The 21,923-nt window shown below is 41.3% G+C and overlaps 34 non-coding genes across 34 annotated transcripts; 12 read left to right on the top strand and 22 right to left on the bottom strand.

The window, feature by feature from the left end:
- Positions 1 to 16: 16 nt before the first annotated feature.
- trnas-aga (transfer RNA serine (anticodon AGA)) lies at positions 17 to 97 on the bottom strand. Its single transcript has one exon. It is a non-coding gene; the product is annotated as a tRNA-Ser (tRNA).
- Positions 98 to 373: 276 nt separating this feature from the next.
- Positions 374 to 456, bottom strand: trnal-cag (transfer RNA leucine (anticodon CAG)). Its single transcript has one exon. It is a non-coding gene; the product is annotated as a tRNA-Leu (tRNA).
- A 629-nt stretch (positions 457 to 1,085) lies between these two features.
- On the bottom strand, positions 1,086 to 1,167 carry trnas-aga (transfer RNA serine (anticodon AGA)). The gene has a single exon. It is a non-coding gene; the product is annotated as a tRNA-Ser (tRNA).
- Positions 1,168 to 1,438: 271 nt separating this feature from the next.
- On the bottom strand, positions 1,439 to 1,521 carry trnal-cag (transfer RNA leucine (anticodon CAG)). The gene has a single exon. It is a non-coding gene; the product is annotated as a tRNA-Leu (tRNA).
- A 633-nt stretch (positions 1,522 to 2,154) lies between these two features.
- Positions 2,155 to 2,236, bottom strand: trnas-aga (transfer RNA serine (anticodon AGA)). Its single transcript has one exon. It is a non-coding gene; the product is annotated as a tRNA-Ser (tRNA).
- Positions 2,237 to 2,507: 271 nt separating this feature from the next.
- Positions 2,508 to 2,590, bottom strand: trnal-cag (transfer RNA leucine (anticodon CAG)). The gene has a single exon. It is a non-coding gene; the product is annotated as a tRNA-Leu (tRNA).
- A 633-nt stretch (positions 2,591 to 3,223) lies between these two features.
- Positions 3,224 to 3,305, bottom strand: trnas-aga (transfer RNA serine (anticodon AGA)). The gene has a single exon. It is a non-coding gene; the product is annotated as a tRNA-Ser (tRNA).
- A 271-nt stretch (positions 3,306 to 3,576) lies between these two features.
- trnal-cag (transfer RNA leucine (anticodon CAG)) lies at positions 3,577 to 3,659 on the bottom strand. The gene has a single exon. It is a non-coding gene; the product is annotated as a tRNA-Leu (tRNA).
- Positions 3,660 to 4,548: 889 nt separating this feature from the next.
- Positions 4,549 to 4,630, bottom strand: trnas-aga (transfer RNA serine (anticodon AGA)). The gene has a single exon. It is a non-coding gene; the product is annotated as a tRNA-Ser (tRNA).
- Positions 4,631 to 4,901: 271 nt separating this feature from the next.
- trnal-cag (transfer RNA leucine (anticodon CAG)) lies at positions 4,902 to 4,984 on the bottom strand. The gene has a single exon. It is a non-coding gene; the product is annotated as a tRNA-Leu (tRNA).
- An 889-nt stretch (positions 4,985 to 5,873) lies between these two features.
- On the bottom strand, positions 5,874 to 5,955 carry trnas-aga (transfer RNA serine (anticodon AGA)). Its single transcript has one exon. It is a non-coding gene; the product is annotated as a tRNA-Ser (tRNA).
- A 271-nt stretch (positions 5,956 to 6,226) lies between these two features.
- trnal-cag (transfer RNA leucine (anticodon CAG)) lies at positions 6,227 to 6,309 on the bottom strand. The gene has a single exon. It is a non-coding gene; the product is annotated as a tRNA-Leu (tRNA).
- An 894-nt stretch (positions 6,310 to 7,203) lies between these two features.
- Positions 7,204 to 7,285, bottom strand: trnas-aga (transfer RNA serine (anticodon AGA)). Its single transcript has one exon. It is a non-coding gene; the product is annotated as a tRNA-Ser (tRNA).
- A 271-nt stretch (positions 7,286 to 7,556) lies between these two features.
- trnal-cag (transfer RNA leucine (anticodon CAG)) lies at positions 7,557 to 7,639 on the bottom strand. The gene has a single exon. It is a non-coding gene; the product is annotated as a tRNA-Leu (tRNA).
- An 889-nt stretch (positions 7,640 to 8,528) lies between these two features.
- On the bottom strand, positions 8,529 to 8,610 carry trnas-aga (transfer RNA serine (anticodon AGA)). Its single transcript has one exon. It is a non-coding gene; the product is annotated as a tRNA-Ser (tRNA).
- Positions 8,611 to 8,881: 271 nt separating this feature from the next.
- trnal-cag (transfer RNA leucine (anticodon CAG)) lies at positions 8,882 to 8,964 on the bottom strand. Its single transcript has one exon. It is a non-coding gene; the product is annotated as a tRNA-Leu (tRNA).
- An 889-nt stretch (positions 8,965 to 9,853) lies between these two features.
- On the bottom strand, positions 9,854 to 9,935 carry trnas-aga (transfer RNA serine (anticodon AGA)). Its single transcript has one exon. It is a non-coding gene; the product is annotated as a tRNA-Ser (tRNA).
- Positions 9,936 to 10,206: 271 nt separating this feature from the next.
- Positions 10,207 to 10,289, bottom strand: trnal-cag (transfer RNA leucine (anticodon CAG)). Its single transcript has one exon. It is a non-coding gene; the product is annotated as a tRNA-Leu (tRNA).
- Positions 10,290 to 11,178: 889 nt separating this feature from the next.
- Positions 11,179 to 11,260, bottom strand: trnas-aga (transfer RNA serine (anticodon AGA)). The gene has a single exon. It is a non-coding gene; the product is annotated as a tRNA-Ser (tRNA).
- Positions 11,261 to 11,531: 271 nt separating this feature from the next.
- On the bottom strand, positions 11,532 to 11,614 carry trnal-cag (transfer RNA leucine (anticodon CAG)). Its single transcript has one exon. It is a non-coding gene; the product is annotated as a tRNA-Leu (tRNA).
- Positions 11,615 to 12,503: 889 nt separating this feature from the next.
- Positions 12,504 to 12,585, bottom strand: trnas-aga (transfer RNA serine (anticodon AGA)). The gene has a single exon. It is a non-coding gene; the product is annotated as a tRNA-Ser (tRNA).
- Positions 12,586 to 12,856: 271 nt separating this feature from the next.
- Positions 12,857 to 12,939, bottom strand: trnal-cag (transfer RNA leucine (anticodon CAG)). The gene has a single exon. It is a non-coding gene; the product is annotated as a tRNA-Leu (tRNA).
- Positions 12,940 to 14,236: 1,297 nt separating this feature from the next.
- On the top strand, positions 14,237 to 14,319 carry trnal-cag (transfer RNA leucine (anticodon CAG)). The gene has a single exon. It is a non-coding gene; the product is annotated as a tRNA-Leu (tRNA).
- A 271-nt stretch (positions 14,320 to 14,590) lies between these two features.
- On the top strand, positions 14,591 to 14,672 carry trnas-aga (transfer RNA serine (anticodon AGA)). Its single transcript has one exon. It is a non-coding gene; the product is annotated as a tRNA-Ser (tRNA).
- An 889-nt stretch (positions 14,673 to 15,561) lies between these two features.
- Positions 15,562 to 15,644, top strand: trnal-cag (transfer RNA leucine (anticodon CAG)). The gene has a single exon. It is a non-coding gene; the product is annotated as a tRNA-Leu (tRNA).
- Positions 15,645 to 15,915: 271 nt separating this feature from the next.
- Positions 15,916 to 15,997, top strand: trnas-aga (transfer RNA serine (anticodon AGA)). Its single transcript has one exon. It is a non-coding gene; the product is annotated as a tRNA-Ser (tRNA).
- Positions 15,998 to 16,887: 890 nt separating this feature from the next.
- On the top strand, positions 16,888 to 16,970 carry trnal-cag (transfer RNA leucine (anticodon CAG)). The gene has a single exon. It is a non-coding gene; the product is annotated as a tRNA-Leu (tRNA).
- Positions 16,971 to 17,241: 271 nt separating this feature from the next.
- Positions 17,242 to 17,323, top strand: trnas-aga (transfer RNA serine (anticodon AGA)). The gene has a single exon. It is a non-coding gene; the product is annotated as a tRNA-Ser (tRNA).
- Positions 17,324 to 18,212: 889 nt separating this feature from the next.
- On the top strand, positions 18,213 to 18,295 carry trnal-cag (transfer RNA leucine (anticodon CAG)). The gene has a single exon. It is a non-coding gene; the product is annotated as a tRNA-Leu (tRNA).
- Positions 18,296 to 18,566: 271 nt separating this feature from the next.
- Positions 18,567 to 18,648, top strand: trnas-aga (transfer RNA serine (anticodon AGA)). Its single transcript has one exon. It is a non-coding gene; the product is annotated as a tRNA-Ser (tRNA).
- Positions 18,649 to 19,537: 889 nt separating this feature from the next.
- trnal-cag (transfer RNA leucine (anticodon CAG)) lies at positions 19,538 to 19,620 on the top strand. Its single transcript has one exon. It is a non-coding gene; the product is annotated as a tRNA-Leu (tRNA).
- Positions 19,621 to 19,891: 271 nt separating this feature from the next.
- Positions 19,892 to 19,973, top strand: trnas-aga (transfer RNA serine (anticodon AGA)). The gene has a single exon. It is a non-coding gene; the product is annotated as a tRNA-Ser (tRNA).
- Positions 19,974 to 20,862: 889 nt separating this feature from the next.
- On the top strand, positions 20,863 to 20,945 carry trnal-cag (transfer RNA leucine (anticodon CAG)). The gene has a single exon. It is a non-coding gene; the product is annotated as a tRNA-Leu (tRNA).
- Positions 20,946 to 21,216: 271 nt separating this feature from the next.
- trnas-aga (transfer RNA serine (anticodon AGA)) lies at positions 21,217 to 21,298 on the top strand. Its single transcript has one exon. It is a non-coding gene; the product is annotated as a tRNA-Ser (tRNA).
- Positions 21,299 to 21,923: the final 625 nt, after the last annotated feature.

Raw genomic sequence — 21,923 nt, 5'->3', positions numbered from 1 at the left:
GAAGAAAATTCAATTTCGTTGTCGGCAGGATTCGAACCTGCGCAGGAAGATCTAATGGATTTCTAGTCCATCGCCTTAACCACTCGGCCACGACAACAGTCTTGTCAGCAGTGAATGGCCACCAGGCATAGCCTACAGAAAGTGATAATTTTATAGCAACTGAAAAGACATTGTCAGTAACTCATTACTCATTATAAATGCAATAAAATGAATTGTTCCCTCATTTTCATTATTAAGTACAGCTGTTTTCTAATTTCCTTGATCTTTGGTCAGCTCCAGAAGGTTTTCATTTGAGAGTGTTTATTATAAATTGTTATTTCATCATCTTATTATTACTGCTAAGCAGCATGACTCCTGAGAGGCACTAAACAACTGTCAGAAGTGGGATTTGAACCCACGCCTCCATGGAGACTGCGACCTGAACGCAGCGGCCTTAGACCGCTCGGCCATCCTGACTACAGCACAGTACCTGGGTATCGGGTTAAAGAGTATGGGGTAAAAGTAGAATAGGCACAGCAACGCAATCACCACAGAGACCAGTAAATGTATGCACGATACCGACTTGCACTTTCAATAGTCATTTGTTTTATCATGAAAAACTCCAGTCATTGATTTAACCTCAATATGGCCTTCAATGGAAAAGAGTAGTAAATCGTCATTGAATGAACGCTAAACTGGCCTCAGAATATGGCCATTCTGATATAAATGATAAATGCCTCAGATAGGACCAAAAAAGTGTCTGGAGCTATCCGTCAGGGTAAGAGTGACAACAGGTCCACATGTCAAAATGGGGGAAATCTTAGAAAATGGCTTCATGGTTATTCATGAGAATCGTGTTGTTGTATTGTTGAGTGTATCATGGGATCTCACCTGAAATCTGTGGCTTGACTACAAACCTGTAACCTATGCTACTGTGGTCTATAAAGCTAGAAGGATGGATAACCAGGTGTGTAAAGGTGTGAGGTGGGATCCTATCCCAAATGGACAACTAATCCCTATGTACTTGTGGAGATCTGAGAGGATATGATTGGTATAAGAAACACGACTAAACTTCAACCTCCGGAGGGGTCAAGAAAATTCAATTTCGTTGTCGGCAGGATTCGAACCTGCGCAGGAAGATCCTAATGGATTTCTAGTCCATCGCCTTAACCACTCGGCCACGACAACAGTCTTGTCAGCAGTGAATGGGCCACCAGGCATAGCCTACAGAAAGTGATAATTTTACAACTGAAAGACAATGCAGTAACTCATTAACTCATTATAATGCAATAAAATGAATTGTTCCCCTCATTCATTATTAAGTACAGCTGTTTTCTAATTTCCTTGATCTTTGGTCAGCTCCAGAAGGTTTTCATTTGAGAGTGTTTATTATAAATTGTTATTTCATCATCTTATTATTACTGCTAAGCAGCATGACTCCTGAGAGGCACTAAACAACTGTCAGAAGTGGGATTTGAACCCACGCCTCCATGGGAGACTGCGACCTGAACGCAGCGCCTTAGACCGCTCGGCCATCCTGACTACAGCACAGTACCTGGGTATCGGGTTAAAGAGTATGGGGTAAAAGTAGAAATAGGCACAGCAACGCAATCACCACAGAGACCAGTAAATGTATGCACGATACCGACTTGCACTTTCAATAGTCATTTGTTTTTATCAATGAAAAACTCCAGTCATTGATTTAACCTCAATATGGCCTTCAATGGAAAAGAGTAGTAAATCGTCATTGAATGAACGCTAAACTGGCCTCAGAATATGGCCATTCTGATATAAATGATAAAATGCCTCAGATAGGACCAAAAAAGTGTCTGGAGCTATCCGTCAGGGTAAGAGTGACAACAGGTCCACATGTCAAAATGGGGGAAATCTTAGAAAATGGCTTCATGGTTATTCATGAGAATCGTGTTGTTGTATTGTTGAGTGTATCATGGGATCTCACCTGAAATCTGTGGCTTGACTACAAACCTGTAACCTATGCTACTGTGGCCTATAGAGCTAGAAGGATGGATAACCAGGTGTGTAAAGGTGTGAGGTGGGATCCTATCCCAAATGGACAACTAATCCCTATGTACTTGTGGAGATCTGAGAGGATATGATTGGTATAAGAAACACGACTAAACTTCAACCTCCGGAGGGGTCAAGAAAATTCAATTTCGTTGTCGGCAGGATTCGAACCTGCGCAGGAAGATCCTAATGGATTTCTAGTCCATCGCCTTAACCACTCGGCCACGACAACAGTCTTGTCAGCAGTGAATGGGCCACCAGGCATAGCCTACAGAAAGTGATAATTTTACAACTGAAAGACAATGCAGTAACTCATTAACTCATTATAATGCAATAAAATGAATTGTTCCCCTCATTCATTATTAAGTACAGCTGTTTTCTAATTTCCTTGATCTTTGGTCAGCTCCAGAAGGTTTTCATTTGAGAGTGTTTATTATAAATTGTTATTTCATCATCTTATTATTACTGCTAAGCAGCATGACTCCTGAGAGGCACTAAACAACTGTCAGAAGTGGGATTTGAACCCACGCCTCCATGGGAGACTGCGACCTGAACGCAGCGCCTTAGACCGCTCGGCCATCCTGACTACAGCACAGTACCTGGGTATCGGGTTAAAGAGTATGGGGTAAAAGTAGAAATAGGCACAGCAACGCAATCACCACAGAGACCAGTAAATGTATGCACGATACCGACTTGCACTTTCAATAGTCATTTGTTTTTATCAATGAAAAACTCCAGTCATTGATTTAACCTCAATATGGCCTTCAATGGAAAAGAGTAGTAAATCGTCATTGAATGAACGCTAAACTGGCCTCAGAATATGGCCATTCTGATATAAATGATAAAATGCCTCAGATAGGACCAAAAAAGTGTCTGGAGCTATCCGTCAGGGTAAGAGTGACAACAGGTCCACATGTCAAAATGGGGGAAATCTTAGAAAATGGCTTCATGGTTATTCATGAGAATCGTGTTGTTGTATTGTTGAGTGTATCATGGGATCTCACCTGAAATCTGTGGCTTGACTACAAACCTGTAACCTATGCTACTGTGGCCTATAGAGCTAGAAGGATGGATAACCAGGTGTGTAAAGGTGTGAGGTGGGATCCTATCCCAAATGGACAACTAATCCCTATGTACTTGTGGAGATCTGAGAGGATATGATTGGTATAAGAAACACGACTAAACTTCAACCTCCGGAGGGGTCAAGAAAATTCAATTTCGTTGTCGGCAGGATTCGAACCTGCGCAGGAAGATCCTAATGGATTTCTAGTCCATCGCCTTAACCACTCGGCCACGACAACAGTCTTGTCAGCAGTGAATGGGCCACCAGGCATAGCCTACAGAAAGTGATAATTTTACAACTGAAAGACAATGCAGTAACTCATTAACTCATTATAATGCAATAAAATGAATTGTTCCCCTCATTCATTATTAAGTACAGCTGTTTTCTAATTTCCTTGATCTTTGGTCAGCTCCAGAAGGTTTTCATTTGAGAGTGTTTATTATAAATTGTTATTTCATCATCTTATTATTACTGCTAAGCAGCATGACTCCTGAGAGGCACTAAACAACTGTCAGAAGTGGGATTTGAACCCACGCCTCCATGGGAGACTGCGACCTGAACGCAGCGCCTTAGACCGCTCGGCCATCCTGACTACAGCACAGTACCTGGGTATCGGGTTAAAGAGTATGGGGTAAAAGTAGAAATAGGCACAGCAACGCAATCACCACAGAGACCAGTAAATGTATGCACGATACCGACTTGCACTTTCAATAGTCATTTGTTTTTATCAATGAAAAACTCCAGTCATTGATTTAACCTCAATATGGCCTTCAATGGAAAAGAGTAGTAAATCGTCATTGAATGAACGCTAAACTGGCCTCAGAATATGGCCATTCTGATATAAATGATAAAATTCCTCAGATAAGACCGAAAAAGTGTCTGTAAATATCAGCAATCATCAGGGTAAGAGTGACAACAGGTCCACATGGGGGAAATCTTAACAAATGGCTTAATGGGTATTTTCAACGCAATCGTGTTATTATTTATTTTTAGGGTTTAACAAGGCAGCTCACCTGTGACCTGTGGCTTGACTTTAGATGTGGCCAGTTCGATTACCCTGCAGACTTTAAGAGTGTCTTCAGAATATGGCCATTTTGACATGAATTTAAAAATGCCTCAGATAGGACCAAAAAAGTGTCTGGAGCTATCCGTCAGGGTAAGAGTGACAACAGGTTTCCACATGTCAAAATGGGGGAAATCTTAGAAAATGGCTTAATGGTTATTCATGAGAATCGTGAGAATCGTGAGTGTATCATGGGATCTCACCTGAAATCTGTGGCTTGACTACAAACCTGTAACCTATGCTACTGTGGCCTATAGAGCTAGAAGGATGGATAACCAGGTGTGTAAAGGTGTGAGGTGGGATCCTATCCCAAATGGACAACTAATCCCTATGTACTTGTGGAGATCTGAGAGGATATGATTGGTATAAGAAACACGACTAAACTTCAACCTCCGGAGGGGTCAAGAAAATTCAATTTCGTTGTCGGCAGGATTCGAACCTGCGCAGGAAGATCCTAATGGATTTCTAGTCCATCGCCTTAACCACTCGGCCACGACAACAGTCTTGTCAGCAGTGAATGGGCCACCAGGCATAGCCTACAGAAAGTGATAATTTTACAACTGAAAGACAATGCAGTAACTCATTAACTCATTATAATGCAATAAAATGAATTGTTCCCCTCATTCATTATTAAGTACAGCTGTTTTCTAATTTCCTTGATCTTTGGTCAGCTCCAGAAGGTTTTCATTTGAGAGTGTTTATTATAAATTGTTATTTCATCATCTTATTATTACTGCTAAGCAGCATGACTCCTGAGAGGCACTAAACAACTGTCAGAAGTGGGATTTGAACCCACGCCTCCATGGGAGACTGCGACCTGAACGCAGCGCCTTAGACCGCTCGGCCATCCTGACTACAGCACAGTACCTGGGTATCGGGTTAAAGAGTATGGGGTAAAAGTAGAAATAGGCACAGCAACGCAATCACCACAGAGACCAGTAAATGTATGCACGATACCGACTTGCACTTTCAATAGTCATTTGTTTTTATCAATGAAAAACTCCAGTCATTGATTTAACCTCAATATGGCCTTCAATGGAAAAGAGTAGTAAATCGTCATTGAATGAACGCTAAACTGGCCTCAGAATATGGCCATTCTGATATAAATGATAAAATTCCTCAGATAAGACCGAAAAAGTGTCTGTAAATATCAGCAATCATCAGGGTAAGAGTGACAACAGGTCCACATGGGGGAAATCTTAACAAATGGCTTAATGGGTATTTTCAACGCAATCGTGTTATTATTTATTTTTAGGGTTTAACAAGGCAGCTCACCTGTGACCTGTGGCTTGACTTTAGATGTGGCCAGTTCGATTACCCTGCAGACTTTAAGAGTGTCTTCAGAATATGGCCATTTTGACATGAATTTAAAAATGCCTCAGATAGGACCAAAAAAGTGTCTGGAGCTATCCGTCAGGGTAAGAGTGACAACAGGTTTCCACATGTCAAAATGGGGGAAATCTTAGAAAATGGCTTAATGGTTATTCATGAGAATCGTGAGAATCGTGAGTGTATCATGGGATCTCACCTGAAATCTGTGGCTTGACTACAAACCTGTAACCTATGCTACTGTGGCCTATAGAGCTAGAAGGATGGATAACCAGGTGTGTAAAGGTGTGAGGTGGGATCCTATCCCAAATGGACAACTAATCCCTATGTACTTGTGGAGATCTGAGAGGATATGATTGGTATAAGAAACACGACTAAACTTCAACCTCCGGAGGGGTCAAGAAAATTCAATTTCGTTGTCGGCAGGATTCGAACCTGCGCAGGAAGATCCTAATGGATTTCTAGTCCATCGCCTTAACCACTCGGCCACGACAACAGTCTTGTCAGCAGTGAATGGGCCACCAGGCATAGCCTACAGAAAGTGATAATTTTACAACTGAAAGACAATGCAGTAACTCATTAACTCATTATAATGCAATAAAATGAATTGTTCCCCTCATTCATTATTAAGTACAGCTGTTTTCTAATTTCCTTGATCTTTGGTCAGCTCCAGAAGGTTTTCATTTGAGAGTGTTTATTATAAATTGTTATTTCATCATCTTATTATTACTGCTAAGCAGCATGACTCCTGAGAGGCACTAAACAACTGTCAGAAGTGGGATTTGAACCCACGCCTCCATGGGAGACTGCGACCTGAACGCAGCGCCTTAGACCGCTCGGCCATCCTGACTACAGCACAGTACCTGGGTATCGGGTTAAAGAGTATGGGGTAAAAGTAGAAATAGGCACAGCAACGCAATCACCACAGAGACCAGTAAATGTATGCACGATACCGACTTGCACTTTCAATAGTCATTTGTTTTTATCAATGAAAAACTCCAGTCATTGATTTAACCTCAATATGGCCTTCAATGGAAAAGAGTAGTAAATCGTCATTGAATGAACGCTAAACTGGCCTCAGAATATGGCCATTCTGATATAAATGATAAAATTCCTCAGATAAGACCGAAAAAGTGTCTGTAAATATCAGCAATCATCAGGGTAAGAGTGACAACAGGTCCACATGGGGGAAATCTTAACAAATGGCTTAATGGGTATTTTCAACGCAATCGTGTTATTATTTATTTTTAGGGTTTAACAAGGCAGCTCACCTGTGACCTGTGGCTTGACTTTAGATGTGGCCAGTTCGATTACCCTGCAGACTTTAAGAGTGTCTTCAGAATATGGCCATTTTGACATGAATTTAAAAATGCCTCAGATAGGACCAAAAAAGTGTCTGGAGCTATCCGTCAGGGTAAGAGTGACAACAGGTTTCCACATGTCAAAATGGGGGAAATCTTAGAAAATGGCTTAATGGTTATTCATGAGAATCGTGTTGTTGTATTGTTGAGTGTATCATGGGATCTCACCTGAAATCTGTGGCTTGACTACAAACCTGTAACCTATGCTACTGTGGCCTATAGAGCTAGAAGGATGGATAACCAGGTGTGTAAAGGTGTGAGGTGGGATCCTATCCCAAATGGACAACTAATCCCTATGTACTTGTGGAGATCTGAGAGGATATGATTGGTATAAGAAACACGACTAAACTTCAACCTCCGGAGGGGTCAAGAAAATTCAATTTCGTTGTCGGCAGGATTCGAACCTGCGCAGGAAGATCCTAATGGATTTCTAGTCCATCGCCTTAACCACTCGGCCACGACAACAGTCTTGTCAGCAGTGAATGGGCCACCAGGCATAGCCTACAGAAAGTGATAATTTTACAACTGAAAGACAATGCAGTAACTCATTAACTCATTATAATGCAATAAAATGAATTGTTCCCCTCATTCATTATTAAGTACAGCTGTTTTCTAATTTCCTTGATCTTTGGTCAGCTCCAGAAGGTTTTCATTTGAGAGTGTTTATTATAAATTGTTATTTCATCATCTTATTATTACTGCTAAGCAGCATGACTCCTGAGAGGCACTAAACAACTGTCAGAAGTGGGATTTGAACCCACGCCTCCATGGGAGACTGCGACCTGAACGCAGCGCCTTAGACCGCTCGGCCATCCTGACTACAGCACAGTACCTGGGTATCGGGTTAAAGAGTATGGGGTAAAAGTAGAAATAGGCACAGCAACGCAATCACCACAGAGACCAGTAAATTTATGCACGATACCGACTTGCACTTTCAATAGTCATTTGTTTTTATCAATGAAAAACTCCAGTCATTGATTTAACCTCAATATGGCCTTCAATGGAAAAGAGTAGTAAATCGTCATTGAATGAACGCTAAACTGGCCTCAGAATATGGCCATTCTGATATAAATGATAAAATTCCTCAGATAAGACCGAAAAAGTGTCTGTAAATATCAGCAATCATCAGGGTAAGAGTGACAACAGGTCCACATGGGGGAAATCTTAACAAATGGCTTAATGGGTATTTTCAACGCAATCGTGTTATTATTTATTTTTAGGGTTTAACAAGGCAGCTCACCTGTGACCTGTGGCTTGACTTTAGATGTGGCCAGTTCGATTACCCTGCAGACTTTAAGAGTGTCTTCAGAATATGGCCATTTTGACATGAATTTAAAAATGCCTCAGATAGGACCAAAAAAGTGTCTGGAGCTATCCGTCAGGGTAAGAGTGACAACAGGTTTCCACATGTCAAAATGGGGGAAATCTTAGAAAATGGCTTAATGGTTATTCATGAGAATCGTGAGAATCGTGAGTGTATCATGGGATCTCACCTGAAATCTGTGGCTTGACTACAAACCTGTAACCTATGCTACTGTGGCCTATAGAGCTAGAAGGATGGATAACCAGGTGTGTAAAGGTGTGAGGTGGGATCCTATCCCAAATGGACAACTAATCCCTATGTACTTGTGGAGATCTGAGAGGATATGATTGGTATAAGAAACACGACTAAACTTCAACCTCCGGAGGGGTCAAGAAAATTCAATTTCGTTGTCGGCAGGATTCGAACCTGCGCAGGAAGATCCTAATGGATTTCTAGTCCATCGCCTTAACCACTCGGCCACGACAACAGTCTTGTCAGCAGTGAATGGGCCACCAGGCATAGCCTACAGAAAGTGATAATTTTACAACTGAAAGACAATGCAGTAACTCATTAACTCATTATAATGCAATAAAATGAATTGTTCCCCTCATTCATTATTAAGTACAGCTGTTTTCTAATTTCCTTGATCTTTGGTCAGCTCCAGAAGGTTTTCATTTGAGAGTGTTTATTATAAATTGTTATTTCATCATCTTATTATTACTGCTAAGCAGCATGACTCCTGAGAGGCACTAAACAACTGTCAGAAGTGGGATTTGAACCCACGCCTCCATGGGAGACTGCGACCTGAACGCAGCGCCTTAGACCGCTCGGCCATCCTGACTACAGCACAGTACCTGGGTATCGGGTTAAAGAGTATGGGGTAAAAGTAGAAATAGGCACAGCAACGCAATCACCACAGAGACCAGTAAATTTATGCACGATACCGACTTGCACTTTCAATAGTCATTTGTTTTTATCAATGAAAAACTCCAGTCATTGATTTAACCTCAATATGGCCTTCAATGGAAAAGAGTAGTAAATCGTCATTGAATGAACGCTAAACTGGCCTCAGAATATGGCCATTCTGATATAAATGATAAAATTCCTCAGATAAGACCGAAAAAGTGTCTGTAAATATCAGCAATCATCAGGGTAAGAGTGACAACAGGTCCACATGGGGGAAATCTTAACAAATGGCTTAATGGGTATTTTCAACGCAATCGTGTTATTATTTATTTTTAGGGTTTAACAAGGCAGCTCACCTGTGACCTGTGGCTTGACTTTAGATGTGGCCAGTTCGATTACCCTGCAGACTTTAAGAGTGTCTTCAGAATATGGCCATTTTGACATGAATTTAAAAATGCCTCAGATAGGACCAAAAAAGTGTCTGGAGCTATCCGTCAGGGTAAGAGTGACAACAGGTTTCCACATGTCAAAATGGGGGAAATCTTAGAAAATGGCTTAATGGTTATTCATGAGAATCGTGAGAATCGTGAGTGTATCATGGGATCTCACCTGAAATCTGTGGCTTGACTACAAACCTGTAACCTATGCTACTGTGGCCTATAGAGCTAGAAGGATGGATAACCAGGTGTGTAAAGGTGTGAGGTGGGATCCTATCCCAAATGGACAACTAATCCCTATGTACTTGTGGAGATCTGAGAGGATATGATTGGTATAAGAAACACGACTAAACTTCAACCTCCGGAGGGGTCAAGAAAATTCAATTTCGTTGTCGGCAGGATTCGAACCTGCGCAGGAAGATCCTAATGGATTTCTAGTCCATCGCCTTAACCACTCGGCCACGACAACAGTCTTGTCAGCAGTGAATGGGCCACCAGGCATAGCCTACAGAAAGTGATAATTTTACAACTGAAAGACAATGCAGTAACTCATTAACTCATTATAATGCAATAAAATGAATTGTTCCCCTCATTCATTATTAAGTACAGCTGTTTTCTAATTTCCTTGATCTTTGGTCAGCTCCAGAAGGTTTTCATTTGAGAGTGTTTATTATAAATTGTTATTTCATCATCTTATTATTACTGCTAAGCAGCATGACTCCTGAGAGGCACTAAACAACTGTCAGAAGTGGGATTTGAACCCACGCCTCCATGGGAGACTGCGACCTGAACGCAGCGCCTTAGACCGCTCGGCCATCCTGACTACAGCACAGTACCTGGGTATCGGGTTAAAGAGTATGGGGTAAAAGTAGAAATAGGCACAGCAACGCAATCACCACAGAGACCAGTAAATTTATGCACGATACCGACTTGCACTTTCAATAGTCATTTGTTTTTATCAATGAAAAACTCCAGTCATTGATTTAACCTCAATATGGCCTTCAATGGAAAAGAGTAGTAAATCGTCATTGAATGAACGCTAAACTGGCCTCAGAATATGGCCATTCTGATATAAATGATAAAATTCCTCAGATAAGACCGAAAAAGTGTCTGTAAATATCAGCAATCATCAGGGTAAGAGTGACAACAGGTCCACATGGGGGAAATCTTAACAAATGGCTTAATGGGTATTTTCAACGCAATCGTGTTATTATTTATTTTTAGGGTTTAACAAGGCAGCTCACCTGTGACCTGTGGCTTGACTTTAGATGTGGCCAGTTCGATTACCCTGCAGACTTTAAGAGTGTCTTCAGAATATGGCCATTTTGACATGAATTTAAAAATGCCTCAGATAGGACCAAAAAAGTGTCTGGAGCTATCCGTCAGGGTAAGAGTGACAACAGGTTTCCACATGTCAAAATGGGGGAAATCTTAGAAAATGGCTTAATGGTTATTCATGAGAATCGTGAGAATCGTGAGTGTATCATGGGATCTCACCTGAAATCTGTGGCTTGACTACAAACCTGTAACCTATGCTACTGTGGCCTATAGAGCTAGAAGGATGGATAACCAGGTGTGTAAAGGTGTGAGGTGGGATCCTATCCCAAATGGACAACTAATCCCTATGTACTTGTGGAGATCTGAGAGGATATGATTGGTATAAGAAACACGACTAAACTTCAACCTCCGGAGGGGTCAAGAAAATTCAATTTCGTTGTCGGCAGGATTCGAACCTGCGCAGGAAGATCCTAATGGATTTCTAGTCCATCGCCTTAACCACTCGGCCACGACAACAGTCTTGTCAGCAGTGAATGGGCCACCAGGCATAGCCTACAGAAAGTGATAATTTTACAACTGAAAGACAATGCAGTAACTCATTAACTCATTATAATGCAATAAAATGAATTGTTCCCCTCATTCATTATTAAGTACAGCTGTTTTCTAATTTCCTTGATCTTTGGTCAGCTCCAGAAGGTTTTCATTTGAGAGTGTTTATTATAAATTGTTATTTCATCATCTTATTATTACTGCTAAGCAGCATGACTCCTGAGAGGCACTAAACAACTGTCAGAAGTGGGATTTGAACCCACGCCTCCATGGGAGACTGCGACCTGAACGCAGCGCCTTAGACCGCTCGGCCATCCTGACTACAGCACAGTACCTGGGTATCGGGTTAAAGAGTATGGGGTAAAAGTAGAAATAGGCACAGCAACGCAATCACCACAGAGACCAGTAAATTTATGCACGATACCGACTTGCACTTTCAATAGTCATTTGTTTTTATCAATGAAAAACTCCAGTCATTGATTTAACCTCAATATGGCCTTCAATGGAAAAGAGTAGTAAATCGTCATTGAATGAACGCTAAACTGGCCTCAGAATATGGCCATTCTGATATAAATGATAAAATTCCTCAGATAAGACCGAAAAAGTGTCTGTAAATATCAGCAATCATCAGGGTAAGAGTGACAACAGGTCCACATGGGGGAAATCTTAACAAATGGCTTAATGGGTATTTTCAACGCAATCGTGTTATTATTTATTTTTAGGGTTTAACAAGGCAGCTCACCTGTGACCTGTGGCTTGACTTTAGATGTGGCCAGTTCGATTACCCTGCAGACTTTAAGAGTGTCTTCAGAATATGGCCATTTTGACATGAATTTAAAAATGCCTCAGATAGGACCAAAAAAGTGTCTGGAGCTATCCGTCAGGGTAAGAGTGACAACAGGTTTCCACATGTCAAAATGGGGGAAATCTTAGAAAATGGCTTAATGGTTATTCATGAGAATCGTGAGAATCGTGAGTGTATCATGGGATCTCACCTGAAATCTGTGGCTTGACTACAAACCTGTAACCTATGCTACTGTGGCCTATAGAGCTAGAAGGATGGATAACCAGGTGTGTAAAGGTGTGAGGTGGGATCCTATCCCAAATGGACAACTAATCCCTATGTACTTGTGGAGATCTGAGAGGATATGATTGGTATAAGAAACACGACTAAACTTCAACCTCCGGAGGGGTCAAGAAAATTCAATTTCGTTGTCGGCAGGATTCGAACCTGCGCAGGAAGATCCTAATGGATTTCTAGTCCATCGCCTTAACCACTCGGCCACGACAACAGTCTTGTCAGCAGTGAATGGGCCACCAGGCATAGCCTACAGAAAGTGATAATTTTACAACTGAAAGACAATGCAGTAACTCATTAACTCATTATAATGCAATAAAATGAATTGTTCCCCTCATTCATTATTAAGTACAGCTGTTTTCTAATTTCCTTGATCTTTGGTCAGCTCCAGAAGGTTTTCATTTGAGAGTGTTTATTATAAATTGTTATTTCATCATCTTATTATTACTGCTAAGCAGCATGACTCCTGAGAGGCACTAAACAACTGTCAGAAGTGGGATTTGAACCCACGCCTCCATGGGAGACTGCGACCTGAACGCAGCGCCTTAGACCGCTCGGCCATCCTGACTACAGCACAGTACCTGGGTATCGGGTTAAAGAGTATGGGGTAAAAGTAGAAATAGGCACAGCAACGCAATCACCACAGAGACCAGTAAATTGTATGCACGATACCGACTTGCACTTTCAATAGTCATTTGTTTTATCAATGAAAAACTCCAGTCATTGATTTAACCTCAATTATGGCCTTCAATGGAAAAGAGTAGTAAATCGTCATTGAATGAACGCTAAACTGCCTAGAATATGGCCATTCTGATATAAATGATAAAATTCCTCAGATAAGACCGAAAAAGTGTCTGTAAATATCAGCAATCATCAGGGTAAGAGTGACAACAGGTCCACATGGGGAAATCTTAACAAATGGCTTAATGGGTATTTTCAACGCAATCGTGTTATTATTTATTTTTAGGGTTTAACAAGGCAGCTCACCTGTGACCCTGTGGCTTGACTTAGATGTGGCCAGTTCGATTACCCTGCCAGACTTTAACAGATCTCCACAAGTACATAGGGATTAGTTGTCCATTTGGGATAGGATCCCACCTCACACCTTTACACACCTGGTTATCCATCCTTCTAGCTCTATAGGCCACAGTAGCATAGGTTACAGGTTTGTAGTCAAGCCACAGATTTCAGGTGAGATCCCATGATACACTCACGATTCTCACGATTCTCATGAATAACCATTAAGCCATTTTCTAAGATTTCCCCCATTTTGACATGTGGAAACCTGTTGTCACTCTTACCCTGACGGATAGCTCCAGACACTTTTTTGGTCCTATCTGAGGCATTTTTAAATTCATGTCAAAATGGCCATATTCTGAAGACACTCTTAAAGTCTGCAGGGTAATCGAACTGGCCACATCTAAAGTCAAGCCACAGGTCACAGGTGAGCTGCCTTGTTAAACCCTAAAAATAAATAATAACACGATTGCGTTGAAAATACCCATTAAGCCATTTGTTAAGATTTCCCCCATGTGGACCTGTTGTCACTCTTACCCTGATGATTGCTGATATTTACAGACACTTTTTCGGTCTTATCTGAGGAATTTTATCATTTATATCAGAATGGCCATATTCTGAGGCCAGTTTAGCGTTCATTCAATGACGATTTACTACTCTTTTCCATTGAAGGCCATATTGAGGTTAAATCAATGACTGGAGTTTTTCATTGATAAAAACAAATGACTATTGAAAGTGCAAGTCGGTATCGTGCATAAATTTACTGGTCTCTGTGGTGATTGCGTTGCTGTGCCTATTTCTACTTTTACCCCATACTCTTTAACCCGATACCCAGGTACTGTGCTGTAGTCAGGATGGCCGAGCGGTCTAAGGCGCTGCGTTCAGGTCGCAGTCTCCCATGGAGGCGTGGGTTCAAATCCCACTTCTGACAGTTGTTTAGTGCCTCTCAGGAGTCATGCTGCTTAGCAGTAATAATAAGATGATGAAATAACAATTTATAATAAACACTCTCAAATGAAAACCTTCTGGAGCTGACCAAAGATCAAGGAAATTAGAAAACAGCTGTACTTAATAATGAATGAGGGGAACAATTCATTTTATTGCATTATAATGAGTTAATGAGTTACTGCATTGTCTTTCAGTTGTAAAATTATCACTTTCTGTAGGCTATGCCTGGTGGCCCATTCACTGCTGACAAGACTGTTGTCGTGGCCGAGTGGTTAAGGCGATGGACTAGAAATCCATTAGGATCTTCCTGCGCAGGTTCGAATCCTGCCGACAACGAAATTGAATTTTCTTGACCCCTCCGGAGGTTGAAGTTTAGTCGTGTTTCTTATACCAATCATATCCTCTCAGATCTCCACAAGTACATAGGGATTAGTTGTCCATTTGGGATAGGATCCCACCTCACACCTTTACACACCTGGTTATCCATCCTTCTAGCTCTATAGGCCACAGTAGCATAGGTTACAGGTTTGTAGTCAAGCCACAGATTTCAGGTGAGATCCCATGATACACTCACGATTCTCACGATTCTCATGAATAACCATTAAGCCATTTTCTAAGATTTCCCCCATTTTGACATGTGGAAACCTGTTGTCACTCTTACCCTGACGGATAGCTCCAGACACTTTTTTGGTCCTATCTGAGGCATTTTTAAATTCATGTCAAAATGGCCATATTCTGAAGACACTCTTAAAGTCTGCAGGGTAATCGAACTGGCCACATCTAAAGTCAAGCCACAGGTCACAGGTGAGCTGCCTTGTTAAACCCTAAAAATAAATAATAACACGATTGCGTTGAAAATACCCATTAAGCCATTTGTTAAGATTTCCCCCATGTGGACCTGTTGTCACTCTTACCCTGATGATTGCTGATATTTACAGACACTTTTTCAGTCTTATCTGAGGAATTTTATCATTTATATCAGAATGGCCATATTCTGAGGCCAGTTTAGCGTTCATTCAATGACGATTTACTACTCTTTTCCATTGAAGGCCATATTGAGGTTAAATCAATGACTGGAGTTTTTCATTGATAAAAACAAATGACTATTGAAAGTGCAAGTCGGTATCGTGCATAAATTTACTGGTCTCTGTGGTGATTGCGTTGCTGTGCCTATTTCTACTTTTACCCCATACTCTTTAACCCGATACCCAGGTACTGTGCTGTAGTCAGGATGGCCGAGCGGTCTAAGGCGCTGCGTTCAGGTCGCAGTCTCCCATGGAGGCGTGGGTTCAAATCCCACTTCTGACAGTTGTTTAGTGCCTCTCAGGAGTCATGCTGCTTAGCAGTAATAATAAGATGATGAAATAACAATTTATAATAAACACTCTCAAATGAAAACCTTCTGGAGCTGACCAAAGATCAAGGAAATTAGAAAACAGCTGTACTTAATAATGAATGAGGGGAACAATTCATTTTATTGCATTATAATGAGTTAATGAGTTACTGCATTGTCTTTCAGTTGTAAAATTATCACTTTCTGTAGGCTATGCCTGGTGGCCCATTCACTGCTGACAAGACTGTTGTCGTGGCCGAGTGGTTAAGGCGATGGACTAGAAATCCATTAGGATCTTCCTGCGCAGGTTCGAATCCTGCCGACAACGAAATTGAATTTTCTTGACCCCTCCGGAGGTTGAAGTTTAGTCGTGTTTCTTATACCAATCATATCCTCTCAGATCTCCACAAGTACATAGGGATTAGTTGTCCATTTGGGATAGGATCCCACCTCACACCTTTACACACCTGGTTATCCATCCTTCTAGCTCTATAGGCCACAGTAGCATAGGTTACAGGTTTGTAGTCAAGCCACAGATTTCAGGTGAGATCCCATGATACACTCACGATTCTACACGATTCTCATGAATAACCATTAAGCCATTTTCTAAGATTTCCCCCATTTTGACATGTGGAAACCTGTTGTCACTCTTACCCTGACGGATAGCTCCAGACACTTTTTTGGTCCTATCTGAGGCATTTTTAAATTCATGTCAAAATGGCCATATTCTGAAGACACTCTTAAAGTCTGCAGGGTAATCGAACTGGCCACATCTAAAGTCAAGCCACAGGTCACAGGTGAGCTGCCTTGTTAAACCCTAAAAATAAATAATAACACGATTGCGTTGAAAATACCCATTAAGCCATTTGTTAAGATTTCCCCCATGTGGACCTGTTGTCACTCTTACCCTGATGATTGCTGATATTTACAGACACTTTTTCGGTCTTATCTGAGGAATTTTATCATTTATATCAGAATGGCCATATTCTGAGGCCAGTTTAGCGTTCATTCAATGACGATTTACTACTCTTTTCCATTGAAGGCCATATTGAGGTTAAATCAATGACTGGAGTTTTTCATTGATAAAAACAAATGACTATTGAAAGTGCAAGTCGGTATCGTGCATAAATTTACTGGTCTCTGTGGTGATTGCGTTGCTGTGCCTATTTCTACTTTTACCCCATACTCTTTAACCCGATACCCAGGTACTGTGCTGTAGTCAGGATGGCCGAGCGGTCTAAGGCGCTGCGTTCAGGTCGCAGTCTCCCATGGAGGCGTGGGTTCAAATCCCACTTCTGACAGTTGTTTAGTGCCTCTCAGGAGTCATGCTGCTTAGCAGTAATAATAAGATGATGAAATAACAATTTATAATAAACACTCTCAAATGAAAACCTTCTGGAGCTGACCAAAGATCAAGGAAATTAGAAAACAGCTGTACTTAATAATGAATGAGGGGAACAATTCATTTTATTGCATTATAATGAGTTAATGAGTTACTGCATTGTCTTTCAGTTGTAAAATTATCACTTTCTGTAGGCTATGCCTGGTGGCCCATTCACTGCTGACAAGACTGTTGTCGTGGCCGAGTGGTTAAGGCGATGGACTAGAAATCCATTAGGATCTTCCTGCGCAGGTTCGAATCCTGCCGACAACGAAATTGAATTTTCTTGACCCCTCCGGAGGTTGAAGTTTAGTCGTGTTTCTTATACCAATCATATCCTCTCAGATCTCCACAAGTACATAGGGATTAGTTGTCCATTTGGGATAGGATCCCACCTCACACCTTTACACACCTGGTTATCCATCCTTCTAGCTCTATAGGCCACAGTAGCATAGGTTACAGGTTTGTAGTCAAGCCACAGATTTCAGGTGAGATCCCATGATACACTCACGATTCTCACGATTCTCATGAATAACCATTAAGCCATTTTCTAAGATTTCCCCCATTTTGACATGTGGAAACCTGTTGTCACTCTTACCCTGACGGATAGCTCCAGACACTTTTTTGGTCCTATCTGAGGCATTTTTAAATTCATGTCAAAATGGCCATATTCTGAAGACACTCTTAAAGTCTGCAGGGTAATCGAACTGGCCACATCTAAAGTCAAGCCACAGGTCACAGGTGAGCTGCCTTGTTAAACCCTAAAAATAAATAATAACACGATTGCGTTGAAAATACCCATTAAGCCATTTGTTAAGATTTCCCCCATGTGGACCTGTTGTCACTCTTACCCTGATGATTGCTGATATTTACAGACACTTTTTCGGTCTTATCTGAGGAATTTTATCATTTATATCAGAATGGCCATATTCTGAGGCCAGTTTAGCGTTCATTCAATGACGATTTACTACTCTTTTCCATTGAAGGCCATATTGAGGTTAAATCAATGACTGGAGTTTTTCATTGATAAAAACAAATGACTATTGAAAGTGCAAGTCGGTATCGTGCATAAATTTACTGGTCTCTGTGGTGATTGCGTTGCTGTGCCTATTTCTACTTTTACCCCATACTCTTTAACCCGATACCCAGGTACTGTGCTGTAGTCAGGATGGCCGAGCGGTCTAAGGCGCTGCGTTCAGGTCGCAGTCTCCCATGGAGGCGTGGGTTCAAATCCCACTTCTGACAGTTGTTTAGTGCCTCTCAGGAGTCATGCTGCTTAGCAGTAATAATAAGATGATGAAATAACAATTTATAATAAACACTCTCAAATGAAAACCTTCTGGAGCTGACCAAAGATCAAGGAAATTAGAAAACAGCTGTACTTAATAATGAATGAGGGGAACAATTCATTTTATTGCATTATAATGAGTTAATGAGTTACTGCATTGTCTTTCAGTTGTAAAATTATCACTTTCTGTAGGCTATGCCTGGTGGCCCATTCACTGCTGACAAGACTGTTGTCGTGGCCGAGTGGTTAAGGCGATGGACTAGAAATCCATTAGGATCTTCCTGCGCAGGTTCGAATCCTGCCGACAACGAAATTGAATTTTCTTGACCCCTCCGGAGGTTGAAGTTTAGTCGTGTTTCTTATACCAATCATATCCTCTCAGATCTCCACAAGTACATAGGGATTAGTTGTCCATTTGGGATAGGATCCCACCTCACACCTTTACACACCTGGTTATCCATCCTTCTAGCTCTATAGGCCACAGTAGCATAGGTTACAGGTTTGTAGTCAAGCCACAGATTTCAGGTGAGATCCCATGATACACTCACGATTCTCACGATTCTCATGAATAACCATTAAGCCATTTTCTAAGATTTCCCCCATTTTGACATGTGGAAACCTGTTGTCACTCTTACCCTGACGGATAGCTCCAGACACTTTTTTGGTCCTATCTGAGGCATTTTTAAATTCATGTCAAAATGGCCATATTCTGAAGACACTCTTAAAGTCTGCAGGGTAATCGAACTGGCCACATCTAAAGTCAAGCCACAGGTCACAGGTGAGCTGCCTTGTTAAACCCTAAAAATAAATAATAACACGATTGCGTTGAAAATACCCATTAAGCCATTTGTTAAGATTTCCCCCATGTGGACCTGTTGTCACTCTTACCCTGATGATTGCTGATATTTACAGACACTTTTTCGGTCTTATCTGAGGAATTTTATCATTTATATCAGAATGGCCATATTCTGAGGCCAGTTTAGCGTTCATTCAATGACGATTTACTACTCTTTTCCATTGAAGGCCATATTGAGGTTAAATCAATGACTGGAGTTTTTCATTGATAAAAACAAATGACTATTGAAAGTGCAAGTCGGTATCGTGCATACATTTACTGGTCTCTGTGGTGATTGCGTTGCTGTGCCTATTTCTACTTTTACCCCATACTCTTTAACCCGATACCCAGGTACTGTGCTGTAGTCAGGATGGCCGAGCGGTCTAAGGCGCTGCGTTCAGGTCGCAGTCTCCCATGGAGGCGTGGGTTCAAATCCCACTTCTGACAGTTGTTTAGTGCCTCTCAGGAGTCATGCTGCTTAGCAGTAATAATAAGATGATGAAATAACAATTTATAATAAACACTCTCAAATGAAAACCTTCTGGAGCTGACCAAAGATCAAGGAAATTAGAAAACAGCTGTACTTAATAATGAATGAGGGGAACAATTCATTTTATTGCATTATAATGAGTTAATGAGTTACTGCATTGTCTTTCAGTTGTAAAATTATCACTTTCTGTAGGCTATGCCTGGTGGCCCATTCACTGCTGACAAGACTGTTGTCGTGGCCGAGTGGTTAAGGCGATGGACTAGAAATCCATTAGGATCTTCCTGCGCAGGTTCGAATCCTGCCGACAACGAAATTGAATTTTCTTGACCCCTCCGGAGGTTGAAGTTTAGTCGTGTTTCTTATACCAATCATATCCTCTCAGATCTCCACAAGTACATAGGGATTAGTTGTCCATTTGGGATAGGATCCCACCTCACACCTTTACACACCTGGTTATCCATCCTTCTAGCTCTATAGGCCACAGTAGCATAGGTTACAGGTTTGTAGTCAAGCCACAGATTTCAGGTGAGATCCCATGATACACTCACGATTCTCACGATTCTCATGAATAACCATTAAGCCATTTTCTAAGATTTCCCCCATTTTGACATGTGGAAACCTGTTGTCACTCTTACCCTGACGGATAGCTCCAGACACTTTTTTGGTCCTATCTGAGGCATTTTTAAATTCATGTCAAAATGGCCATATTCTGAAGACACTCTTAAAGTCTGCAGGGTAATCGAACTGGCCACATCTAAAGTCAAGCCACAGGTCACAGGTGAGCTGCCTTGTTAAACCCTAAAAATAAATAATAACACGATTGCGTTGAAAATACCCATTAAGCCATTTGTTAAGATTTCCCCCATGTGGACCTGTTGTCACTCTTACCCTGATGATTGCTGATATTTACAGACACTTTTTCGGTCTTATCTGAGGAATTTTATCATTTATATCAGAATGGCCATATTCTGAGGCCAGTTTAGCGTTCATTCAATGACGATTTACTACTCTTTTCCATTGAAGGCCATATTGAGGTTAAATCAATGACTGGAGTTTTTCATTGATAAAAACAAATGACTATTGAAAGTGCAAGTCGGTATCGTGCATACATTTACTGGTCTCTGTGGTGATTGCGTTGCTGTGCCTATTTCTACTTTTACCCCATACTCTTTAACCCGATACCCAGGTACTGTGCTGTAGTCAGGATGGCCGAGCGGTCTAAGGCGCTGCGTTCAGGTCGCAGTCTCCCATGGAGGCGTGGGTTCAAATCCCACTTCTGACAGTTGTTTAGTGCCTCTCAGGAGTCATGCTGCTTAGCAGTAATAATAAGATGATGAAATAACAATTTATAATAAACACTCTCAAATGAAAACCTTCTGGAGCTGACCAAAGATCAAGGAAATTAGAAAACAGCTGTACTTAATAATGAATGAGGGGAACAATTCATTTTATTGCATTATAATGAGTTAATGAGTTACTGCATTGTCTTTCAGTTGTAAAATTATCACTTTCTGTAGGCTATGCCTGGTGGCCCATTCACTGCTGACAAGACTGTTGTCGTGGCCGAGTGGTTAAGGCGATGGACTAGAAATCCATTAGGATCTTCCTGCGCAGGTTCGAATCCTGCCGACAACGAAATTGAATTTTCTTGACCCCTCCGGAGGTTGAAGTTTAGTCGTGTTTCTTATACCAATCATATCCTCTCAGATCTCCACAAGTACATAGGGATTAGTTGTCCATTTGGGATAGGATCCCACCTCACACCTTTACACACCTGGTTATCCATCCTTCTAGCTCTATAGGCCACAGTAGCATAGGTTACAGGTTTGTAGTCAAGCCACAGATTTCAGGTGAGATCCCATGATACACTCACGATTCTCACGATTCTCATGAATAACCATTAAGCCATTTTCTAAGATTTCCCCCATTTTGACATGTGGAAACCTGTTGTCACTCTTACCCTGACGGATAGCTCCAGACACTTTTTTGGTCCTATCTGAGGCATTTTTAAATTCATGTCAAAATGGCCATATTCTGAAGACACTCTTAAAGTCTGCAGGGTAATCGAACTGGCCACATCTAAAGTCAAGCCACAGGTCACAGGTGAGCTGCCTTGTTAAACCCTAAAAATAAATAATAACACGATTGCGTTGAAAATACCCATTAAGCCATTTGTTAAGATTTCCCCCATGTGGACCTGTTGTCACTCTTACCCTGATGATTGCTGATATTTACAGACACTTTTTCGGTCTTATCTGAG

This window comes from Oncorhynchus kisutch, unplaced genomic scaffold (genome assembly GCF_002021735.2).
Source record: "Oncorhynchus kisutch isolate 150728-3 unplaced genomic scaffold, Okis_V2 scaffold1217, whole genome shotgun sequence".
NCBI classification, from domain to species: domain Eukaryota; kingdom Metazoa; phylum Chordata; class Actinopteri; order Salmoniformes; family Salmonidae; genus Oncorhynchus; species Oncorhynchus kisutch.
This window is presented reverse-complemented; position numbering and strand designations above follow the sequence as displayed.